Raw genomic sequence first — 10,672 nt, forward strand, 5'->3', positions numbered from 1 at the left:
GCACAAGGGCTTTTGGAGAATAGGAGACTCACTTATAATAACTGAAACTTGAAGGACTTAGAGATGGACTTAGCTTAGTACATAGTCTAAATTTCCATAAGATTACCATTGAAGTAAATGTCAGGTCAGCAGTTGGCATCCACTCATCAAATAACATCCTAGCTGTCTCTTCTCACTTTTATCAAGAGAGAGGTAGGTAGAACCACCGGGGGGTGTGGTTCAACTGGTAGGTGACTGCTGTGGCTTCACCACATCCCAGGTTCGAGTTCTCATGAGGACTGTAATTGCAATTTCTGAAAGTTTCAGAAACCAATAAAGCCTGGGATGTGTGTGAGTTCGGGGTCTTCGAGCTCCAGTTCGAGCTAGTGGTACCTATGAGCTTACTCAAATGTACTATAGGGCGTGAGACAATGATTGCTATATGTGAGTCCCCTTTTTTATTTCTCAAAAAAAGAAAGAAAAAAAGAGGGAGCTAGAGAGAAAAAAAAAAAAACAATAAAAGAGAAAGAAGTAATAAAATATTAGTTGCTGAAATTTTTTAATGAAAAAAAATCAGTTGCTAATCTGCAATAGCCCATCAGGTTTGAGAGAGACTGTTTTGGAGTCGTTTTTTCCTGGTTACACTCTCTACAATGGAAAGTATTTTGGTTTTACCTAATCTATTGGAGATGCTCTTAAGGTCGGCTAGTGCAATTCCTAGTCCTTGTTGTTCACGGCAAAACAAGCAATACGTGTGACTTGGTTTCCAATACCAAGTAGAAAAAGTAACGGACTTTGATTTCCAAAGTCGAGCCATATATATTACAACAGCGATGGACATCTCTTTCCAAAGAGTATGCATTTTCCCTCACAATCTAATGAGACAAGGCAGTCAAGTCATCTCTCCAGTTTCATTTGAAGATAAAATGCCTATAATATTCCGTGTGGACCGTGGCATTCTGATGCATGAAAAGTCAGTGCTGGTGGTTAAAATGTGGAAAATTTGTCACATTTTCGTTCATTCCGTTTACACTTTTTCTGTGGAGCAAAGCTTTGGTCTAATACTCAGTACACCAAATTGGTCGTGTATGTGTATATGTGGAATACAAGCCAGCCATTGTAGTGTCAACGATCTATGCTGTTTTTGGTGTCCAACATATAGGTTTAAGTTTAAGTTGTGAGTGATGAGCAAGGTGGTCTGAAACTAGAAACCAATGGGCACTATTTTCTTTATTCTTGTCCATCCTTATTTACTATTTTTATCCTCCAAAGTGTCCTTTGCACTAGATAGCATTAATACATCCCAATTTATCAGTGAAGCAAACACCTTAGTTTCCAAAGATGGAAACTTCGAACTGGGTTTCTTCAGTCCTAGTAGTTCCAACAATCGCTACCTGGGAATATGGTACAATAATATCCCAGTGAAAACTATTGTTTGGGTTGCAAATCGACTCAACCCGATCAATGACTCTGGCTTGTTGATGATAAACAGTAGTACAGGCAGTGTTGTGGTTATGAGTCAAAATAAGAGTGTTGTTTGGTCAACAAGACCACAAAGACAAGCCAAGAATCCAGTGTTAAAGCTCTTAGACTCTGGAAATCTTGTACTAACAGTACCAGATGAGAAAGATGAAAATTCAAGAATCTCTTTGTGGGAAAGTTTCGACTATCCGACTGATACATTTTTACCAGGAATGAAGTTGGGATGGGACTTAAAGAAAGGTGTTAACCGGTTTTTAACAGCATGGAAGAAACCAGATGATCCATCTCCTGGAGATTTTACTTTTGGGATGTTAGAAATGGGAATTCATTCATACCCTGAAGCTTATACTTGGAAGGGTAACAAAAAGTTCTATCGTCCTGGTCCATGGAATGGCCTTAGGTTCAGTGGTGCACCAGATTTAAACCCCAATCCAGTTTATGATTACAGCTTTGTCTCTAATGAGGATGAAGTGTACTACATGTACACCCTCAAAGACAAGTCTTTAATCTCAATTTCTGTTTTGAACCAAACCACCCATACCTGGGATCGCTATACATGGGTTGAAGCAGAGAAAATTTGGAAGGCTTATACATCAAGACCTAGGGACTACTGTGACAGTTATGGACTTTGTGGAGCCAATGGAAATTGTGTCTTTACTGCATCACCGGTCTGCCAATGTCTAAAAGCATTCAAGCCTAAATCACCAGAATTGTGGAGCTCAATGGAGTGGTCTCAAGGTTGTGTACGCAATAAACCATTGAGCTGCCATACAGATGGGTTTGTTAAATTTGTTGACTTGAAATTGCCAGATACTACATATTCTTGGGAGAACAAAAGTATGAGCCTTGATGAATGCAGGATCAAATGCTTGAACAACTGCACCTGTATGGCTTATACAAACTCGGATATTAGAGGAGGAGGTAGTGGCTGCGCCATCTGGTTTGGTGATTTAATGGATATTAGACAATTTCCAGCAGGTGGGCAAGATTTATATATCAGAATGTCAGCTTCAGAGCTACTAGGTGTGGGGTTGCTTTGCATTCTGTTTCTTTTTTGTTTGTTTTGTTTGAATAATGACTTATGATTAAATTTTATTATTTTGTAGTAGCTTAAACTTTTGAGACAGTCAGTAATTTATCATGATATTAGAGTCAATGAAATTGAGTCTGAACCTTGTCTCCACTCTATTTTCTATTTAAAAGTTAAAAATCTCAAGTGTTGGACCTATATGTGAAGGGAAGCATTCGAATAATGGTTAAATAATTAAGTTTAAGCTTTGTAATTCACCATTTTGTAATAGCTTAATTTTTTTAAAATTTATTATGTTTAATGCTTCCCTTGCTTTTTCATATCTTTTAGCTGTATTCTAACTATATTTCTGTTGCTTATTTAAATTCAATTATGAAGAGGAAAAACATGGTCCCAAGATCAAGATTGCAGTGACAGTTGCTGCTGCCGTTGCTGTAGTTTCTGGAACACTCTTAGTTGGCTTTTATATTTGCAGAATCGGGACAAAATTAAAAGGTAAAATAACTTTACTTTGACACTGAGTTATGGTTGCTTACACTTATAAGGCCTTCATCCACTCATTGCGTTCTCCTTAATTACTTAGCCAAAGGAAAAAAAAAAAAAAAAAAAAAAAAATATATATATATATATATATATATATATATATATATATATATTGGGTTCCACCTTCCAAGTGGACATTCTTGAATAAATAGGCCAAGGTGCTCATATTAGTATATATCTGTTGGAGTGGTTAAATTAGCAAGATGCTATTACAAACCCATTGGTAGAACTTCTAGCGATTACTCGATGAGCTACACTCAATTATTCGAGTGGTAGTTGGTTTTGATATCAAATGTTACAAATCCATGGGTAAAACTCACTCTTGAAAATCGGCTTGAAAGGGGAGGATGCCAAAGAGCTTATAAACACATGGTTAAGCTTATACTAAATCCATGTGAGACACTAGGATCATAACATACCACCACGCTTTGCAGCCGACGTCCATTACGGCTCACTTTAGCAACACTGACCCAATGGTAGCCCTTTCTCTTTTGGTGGCTCCACTAACCTATCCGTTATTTTAATTTAGTCTCTAGGTTTCCCTTTCCGAGATCCGACCACAAAGCCGCAACTCATTTGATCTCACACTCAATGAGCTAAAAAGAGAGTTGTAGCTAGATTCAAGGTTAGCTGGGCCTCCAAAGAAGAAGAGAGAAATAGAGAAGATTTAGAGAATTAGAGAGAGAGAAACTGAAATTAGTTCATTCTTATTGCCTAACTCAATACAATAGTAATGCCCCTTTTTATACATTCCTTAATCAATCCTACTCTAACTGATAACCAACTGTCATAACCATCTACAGCTGGTAGCTAGCTGCACTAACCGCCAGAAACAAATTTCTAGCTTGCATCAGCCTTACAATACAATCTACTAGCTTACATCAGCAATACACTCTACAATCCTAACAATACCTTCCCCATTAAAGCACCTTGCCCACAAGGTGAGGGAATTGTTTCCGAAGCAAATATAGATTTTCCCAAGTAGCATCATCCTAACTTTCTCCTTGCCATTGGACTGAAACTTGAGTGATGGTCCTACTTTTCAGCTGCTGAGTTTTGTCCTGCAGAATAGCTATAGGTTCTGGATTAAGAATGCCATCTGAATCCACAGGTGGCAAGGATGGAATTGGTACAACATGTTGGCCCAATTTAAGCTTGAGACAAGAGACATGGAAGGTGGGATGAAGTCTTGAGTCTAGAGGCAAGTCTAATTTGTAAGACACCTGACCAATCTTCTGTAGAATCTGGAATGGCCCATAGTATCTAGGAGATAATTTTCCCAAATGCCTTTGTTTCATCAATCTTTATTTTTAAGGTTGTAACCTAAGATAGACCCAATCCCCCACTGCAAACTCCCTCTCAGTTCTATGCTTATCAATAAACAATTTCATTCTCTCTTGAGCTGCCAACAAATTGTGCTTCAACAGAGCAGTGAGTTGCTGTCGAGATTTCAAATGAACATCCACACTGTCAACCTTAGTTGTACCAGGTATGTAATCGAAAAATCTGGGGGGAGGGTAGCCATAAAGAGCCTCAAATGGGGTCATCTTGATAGAAACGTGGAAATTTGTATTGAACCAAAACTCTGCCAAGGGCAACCATTCCACCCAAGTAGTAGGTCTGTCAGCTGCAAAGGCTCACAATTAATGCTCAAGACCCTTGTTAACTACTTCAGTTTGGCCATCAATTTGTGGATGATAAGCTGATGACATAGCAAGCTGAACTCCTTGTAACTTCATTAGTTCTTGCCAAAAATGAGAGGTAAACACAGGATCCCCGTTACTCACTATTGAAGAAGGAAGGCCATGTAACTTGAACACATTTTGCGAGGAAAGAATAGCTACTTTGGAAGCAGTATAAGGATGAGCCAAGGGCATGAAGTGGACAAACTTATTACGCCTATCTACCACAACAAAAATTACATCTTTCATCTGTGACCTAGGAAGCCCTATTACTGTTGTATTGAGTTAGACAATAAAAATGAACTTATTTTAGTTTCTCTCTATCTCTCTAATTCTCTAAATCTTCTCTATTTCTCTCTTCTTCTTTGGAGGCCCAGCTGACCTTGAATCCAGCTACAACTCTCTTTGATCTTAACAGATGCATATTAGGCCTGGTCTTCATTGGTACAAGTTGAATTTTAAAGCTTTTCAAGTTTGATTAGCATAGTTTTTTTTTTTTTTTTTGTTAATAGTACTTTGATTTCCTTTAAATCACCATATAAGCATAACTCTGCTCATATCGCTATGTATTAGATTTAGTTTCATTTTAATTTCAATGTTCAAGTTGGATAGTATCTTTCTGGGAAAAAGTATCTGCGTTAATAAGTCATTATCATTGCTGCTATGAAAGAAATTTAGTAATCTGAGATTTTGGTTATTATTGCAGCTCAACTAAACCCAGTCATTCTCAATATATTACTTCATGTTTCCTTCATAACTCAGTTCTTTCCTTTTGTTTTTGTTTTCTAAATTTCTTTTCTATTTCAGTAAAAAAGGAGTCAAATGGAATTTTAATTCATCAAAACAATGAAGGTCAAAAGGAAGACCTTGAGCTCCCTTTCTTAGACCTATCCACAATAGTTGGTGCCACTGACAACTTTGCACCCAACAACAAGCTTGGTGAAGGTGGTTTTGGACCTGTTTACAAGGTAAACTTGTGATATGCTTGTACAAAAACAATGGTAGATGATGAAACAATCTTTTATTATGCTTCTGTTACAGATTTTAGCAATCTTTCTGCATATGAAAATTTCAGGGTATATTAGAAGATGGGCAAGAAATAGCTATCAAGAGGCTTTCAAGGAGTTCTGGACAAGGATTGAATGAGTTCAAGAATGAAGTAAGATTGATAGCCAAGCTTCAGCACCGGAATCTTGTAAAGCTTGTAGCCTGTTGCATTGAAGGAGAAGAGAAAATTTTGGTTTATGAATACATGCCCAATAAAAGTCTAGACTCCTTCATTTTTGGTTCGAGTCCACAAACCTAATACATTTGGTTGAGCTAGTGTAACTATGTTATCAATATTTCATAAAATATAGAAAATTTCCAATTTTGGCTGAAATTTAGGGTTATGTAATTAACTTGATTTTGAAACTTACCAGATCAAACAAAATGTACACGGTTAGATTGGTCCATGCGCTTCAATATTATATGCGGAATTGCTCGGGGGCTTCAATATCTTCATCAAGATTCCAGATTGAGAATCATACATAGAGATCTCAAAGCAAGTAATGTTTTACTTGATATTGAGATGAATCCTAAAATTTCAGACTTTGGAGCAGCTAGAACTTTTGGAGGAGATCAGTTAGAAGAAAACACAAATAGAGTAGTGGGAACTTGGTAAGTATATCTTGACATGCTTCTAATGTAAATCTACTTTCTTTCCTTAATTAGTCTTTCTCACAGAACACTAGTGATATCCTGTAGTGGTTATATGGCACCGGAATATGCTTTTGATGGGCTATTCTCAACAAAATCTGATGTCTTTAGCTTTGGGATTTTGTTGCTTGAGATCATATGCGGAAAGAAAAGTAGAGGGCTTTTTCATTCAAACCACAGCCTTAACCTTATTGGATATGTAAGTTTCAAATACTTGATTTCTTATCTAGATATGTTGGACAAATGAATGATAAATCACGTTTTTATATTCTAAGTCTATAGACACCCAATTTTCTTAACAAGTTGTCTGACTATTTCAGTAACAATGAAAAAGTCGATGAAAAATTGGTGCCCCTAACAGAATTGTTTTAAATTTTTAGGCATGGAGACTGTGGAATGAGGGAAGGCCATTAGAATTGACTGATGAATGCTTCAGACAATCGTCCACATTGTCAGAGGTTCTACGTTGCATCCACATTAGCCTCTTATGCTTGCAACAGCGTCCTGAGGATAGGCCAAGCATGTCATCTGTGATTGTGATGTTGGGCAGTGAGGGTGCATTGCCTCAGCCCAAACAACCTGGTTTTTTCTTGGAAAAAGATTCAAATGAAGCACATTGTTTCTCAAGTAAGCAGGAATTATTTTCCACCAATGAAATAACAATTACATTATTGGAGGCTCGGTAAGGACTTTGTACTAACGAAACTCATAGAGAATTGTCGATACAGAATCATGTTCATGATTATAATCTGTAAACTTTTCCTACATTCAAGTAAGCTATGTCAATTCTGTTGGTACCTAAGGACCTTTAATTTTTAGCACTTACGAAGAGAACACTGAGGAAAAAGAGAGAAAATTCAGAGAGATAGGTGGCTGAGATCTGATTTGAGAAAGAGAGGTTAACCAGCTTGATCCAAATTCTAATTCTCTTGCTGTCTTACACAGAGAGAGACTGAGATGAGATAATGACAACAAAAACAAGTAGGAAATTTTTAGGAAAGGAGGAAACATAGTAGTTTGGTTTTATGGGCTTTTTTTCTAGGCCCAGTACCTAAACGGTTGCGATTTCTTGGGCCAGCATTTTGGTCTACATACTCTAAAGACTAATTTGGATTAGATAAGTTTAATCTTCTCAATCCAAGAAATCTAATTCTAAAAGGTAGATAAATTCTAGTTGGATCAATTGGTAAATTTTTCTGTCATCGAATAAAAGACCAGAGTTCAAATTTACACTCTCCATCCCAAATTGTAAGTCCTCCATTCTATTTTGGGATGACCAGCAATGAAGTCCTCTTTCCTATCTTACCCTTTACTTTATTTAAAAAGACAAAGTCATTTCTTTTATATAATTTAAATTAATGAGGACAATTTTGATAATTTGTACATTTTTAATTGATAGACATACATTAATGTTCTCTTAAAAAGTTGGATTTTCTAAACATGACCAACATTCGGGTACAGAGGGAGTATTAAATTTGTCAATGCTTAAACCATTATGAAATTACAGTATTATATTAAGAAATACATTATTCCTTACTTTCTCTCTCTTAGCGTGTGTGTGTGTGTGTCTATATATATATATATATATATATATATAATTTATTTATTTATCTGAGATAAAATTCTACTTGAGCCTAATCTCTAAAAAAAGTGCATATATATTTGTGAAGTTCTCTCATGAAGACTTGAACCTTCGCCATTATCCTCCCTCACTTCACAAGAATTTATACTTGCGAAGTTATCTATCACATTAAAGGTGTACAGTGGTAAAAAATAGCAATTAGTTTCTCTCTAGTATATTGGTCCTCAAATAGTGGGTCTTTTGGTTTGTGTTCCACGCACCAAAAGGTCATAGGTGAGGAAAGGCATAGGTGAGGCCAATAAGTAATTCATTATTCAAAAATTAGATGTTAAAAATGCTAATATAAAAATTTCAATTGGAATAATTCAATAATCAAATATGTGTAATCCAATTTAATAATAGGTTAATTTTTTTTGAGGGAAAATAATAGGTTAAGTTGGTTCCACAAATGGAGAAGAAAGAAGATTGGCTCGAAATCATGAGTCGCCTAGTCTAACATTTTGTAAGTAGAGCTTAGTTTAAATAACTTTTTATTTACATCCATTTTTCTTCTTCCTCATTTTTCCTCTCTCCACCACCCCCACCCCCCCCCCCCCCCAAAAAAAAACAGACACAAAATGTCAGATAGTGGTGTTTGTGCGTTCAGATGTAGGGTATGGAAGAATTATGTTTTAGGAATTACATCACATGTCAAATAATACATATTTTTCATTCCTTTTTGTATATGTATATACCCATAGAAAATAAGTTTTTAAAATTGTAGTAAATCAAATCTTTCAAATTTTTTTTGGAAAATAAAATCTTTCAAATAGTTTCTCAGAATTGAGCTCACTTTTCTCTTCAATGGGGGTAAAAAAAAAAATTTACTTTATCAACTTTTTGTTGTTGTCTGAGATTTAATCGTATTCATAATAGTTCATCATTTTCCTGAATAGCTGACAATTTTAACTTCCTAATATTGCTTTCAATTGCAATGCCATCCTCAGAATTGTTATCTTCGTAAATGTTGGCGTTGCCATAAAATGATACATGATTATTATCAGGTGGTTTGTTAGAAGCGTAGAATTCTTTTGACTAAAATGTACTTTACACCCTCTAAGTAGGTCCTAAATCATTCCCTCGATTATCAAAAATTTCAATTTACACCAATGACAATTATAGTGATATCAATGTGCCCTTTTGTTATGATGTCATTAACCCACCTAAAAGCGACATCAAATTTTTTACTCGTTTAATTTTTTATATTTTGTTCAAAACGATATCAAAATTCTAATGGATCTTGACAAAAGGGATACATTGATATTGGTGTAATACTTAATGATATAAATTACAAGTTTTCATAGTCAACAAACCAATTTAGAAGCGATCCTAAGGTAAACACTATTTTAGCCGGAAAGAAAAAATAATTTGGGTTTGAAAAAAAGAAGTCATGAAAAAAGATAAATTGACAAGGTAATGTTTTGTTCAACTATTACGTTTTAGTTGGTTGAGTTTTGCTACTTTGGGCCACCTATCCTATATGAACTTTTTTTGAGCTCCAAAATAAAAACTGAACAATTATATAAGATGTAATAGTCCAATTCAATGATTGTGTGCTATGCACGAAGTTGATCTTCACATCTATCTGCATCAGATATATATACATATAAAATGCCCAAATTATTTTCATGGAAATAAGTGTGCGACTTACTCCAGTTTAAACATTTTGATCCCAGTCTATAACTTATGGGAGATCATTTCCTAAATAATAAATTATGTATTATTATGGATTATTGAGTAGAGAGAGTCTAAATCTTGGTATCATTTGAAAAATTGTCTAGTTTCCACAGTTCTCTCCTTTAAGCAGCAGCATTCAGAAAGAAGAAAATTATATGATTACCCACAGAGACCAGCTGAAAAAGGCAGGCAAGAAACATTGTACTTGTATTTAGCACCTAAAGAATAAAACATCCTCGTCAACCTCATAAACATTACAACCTGATTTAAGAAAATGAATAACAACTGATCATTACCCAAATCATACAATCGACTCTTACACGTGCAAGCGCACACACAAAGCTCAACTATAGCAATAATTATTTCATACATTATATATAATATATGCATCTTTCTTCTTAGAGTGGATGGGCCTTACAGTTATATAGGACCCGCACTCTTTGAGAACGATGATGCATATATCGAGAGCACAAAAAGCTCAATTATAGCAAATTAGTAATAATTATCTCCTATAACAGATATTTGTCTCTCACAATGTGTGAGCCTCGCAATGGGACCGTAACAATGTCAATGAGAGATGCATGAAATACCTTCTTCAACTATAGACATCATCATCATCAATATCATCATCACAACATTACATATAAAGCAGAAAACAGTTGCAATGCGAAGTCCGCTCTCTAATGCTTTACAAAACAGCATTCAATTTTGTCAAAATCTAACGGATTCGGAAATTTTGAACTGGATCAAATAGAATTATAATCCACAAAGTCCACCCAAAAAAAAAAAAGGGAAAATTTTCAATAAAATCATGAAACTTAAAAATTTGCGGGCTGAACAATCCGGATAGCATAAAAGATCGTTTGGTTTCCAAGAAAATTCAGGAAATCAAAGAAAACCTCATCTGAGTAGCACAAATCAACGAAATCTATGAATAAAATGAGAGAAAAATCAGTGATA

General features: G+C 35.4%; 1 pseudogene; it reads left to right on the top strand.

Annotated features, from left to right (window-relative positions):
• The first annotated feature begins 812 nt into the window (after positions 1-812).
• On the top strand, positions 813-7,130 carry LOC142636307 (G-type lectin S-receptor-like serine/threonine-protein kinase At4g27290; annotated as a pseudogene).
• Positions 7,131-10,672: the final 3,542 nt, after the last annotated feature.

The sequence above is a fragment of the Castanea sativa genome, chromosome 1 (genome assembly GCF_040712315.1).
Source record: "Castanea sativa cultivar Marrone di Chiusa Pesio chromosome 1, ASM4071231v1".
Classification (NCBI taxonomy): domain Eukaryota; kingdom Viridiplantae; phylum Streptophyta; class Magnoliopsida; order Fagales; family Fagaceae; genus Castanea; species Castanea sativa.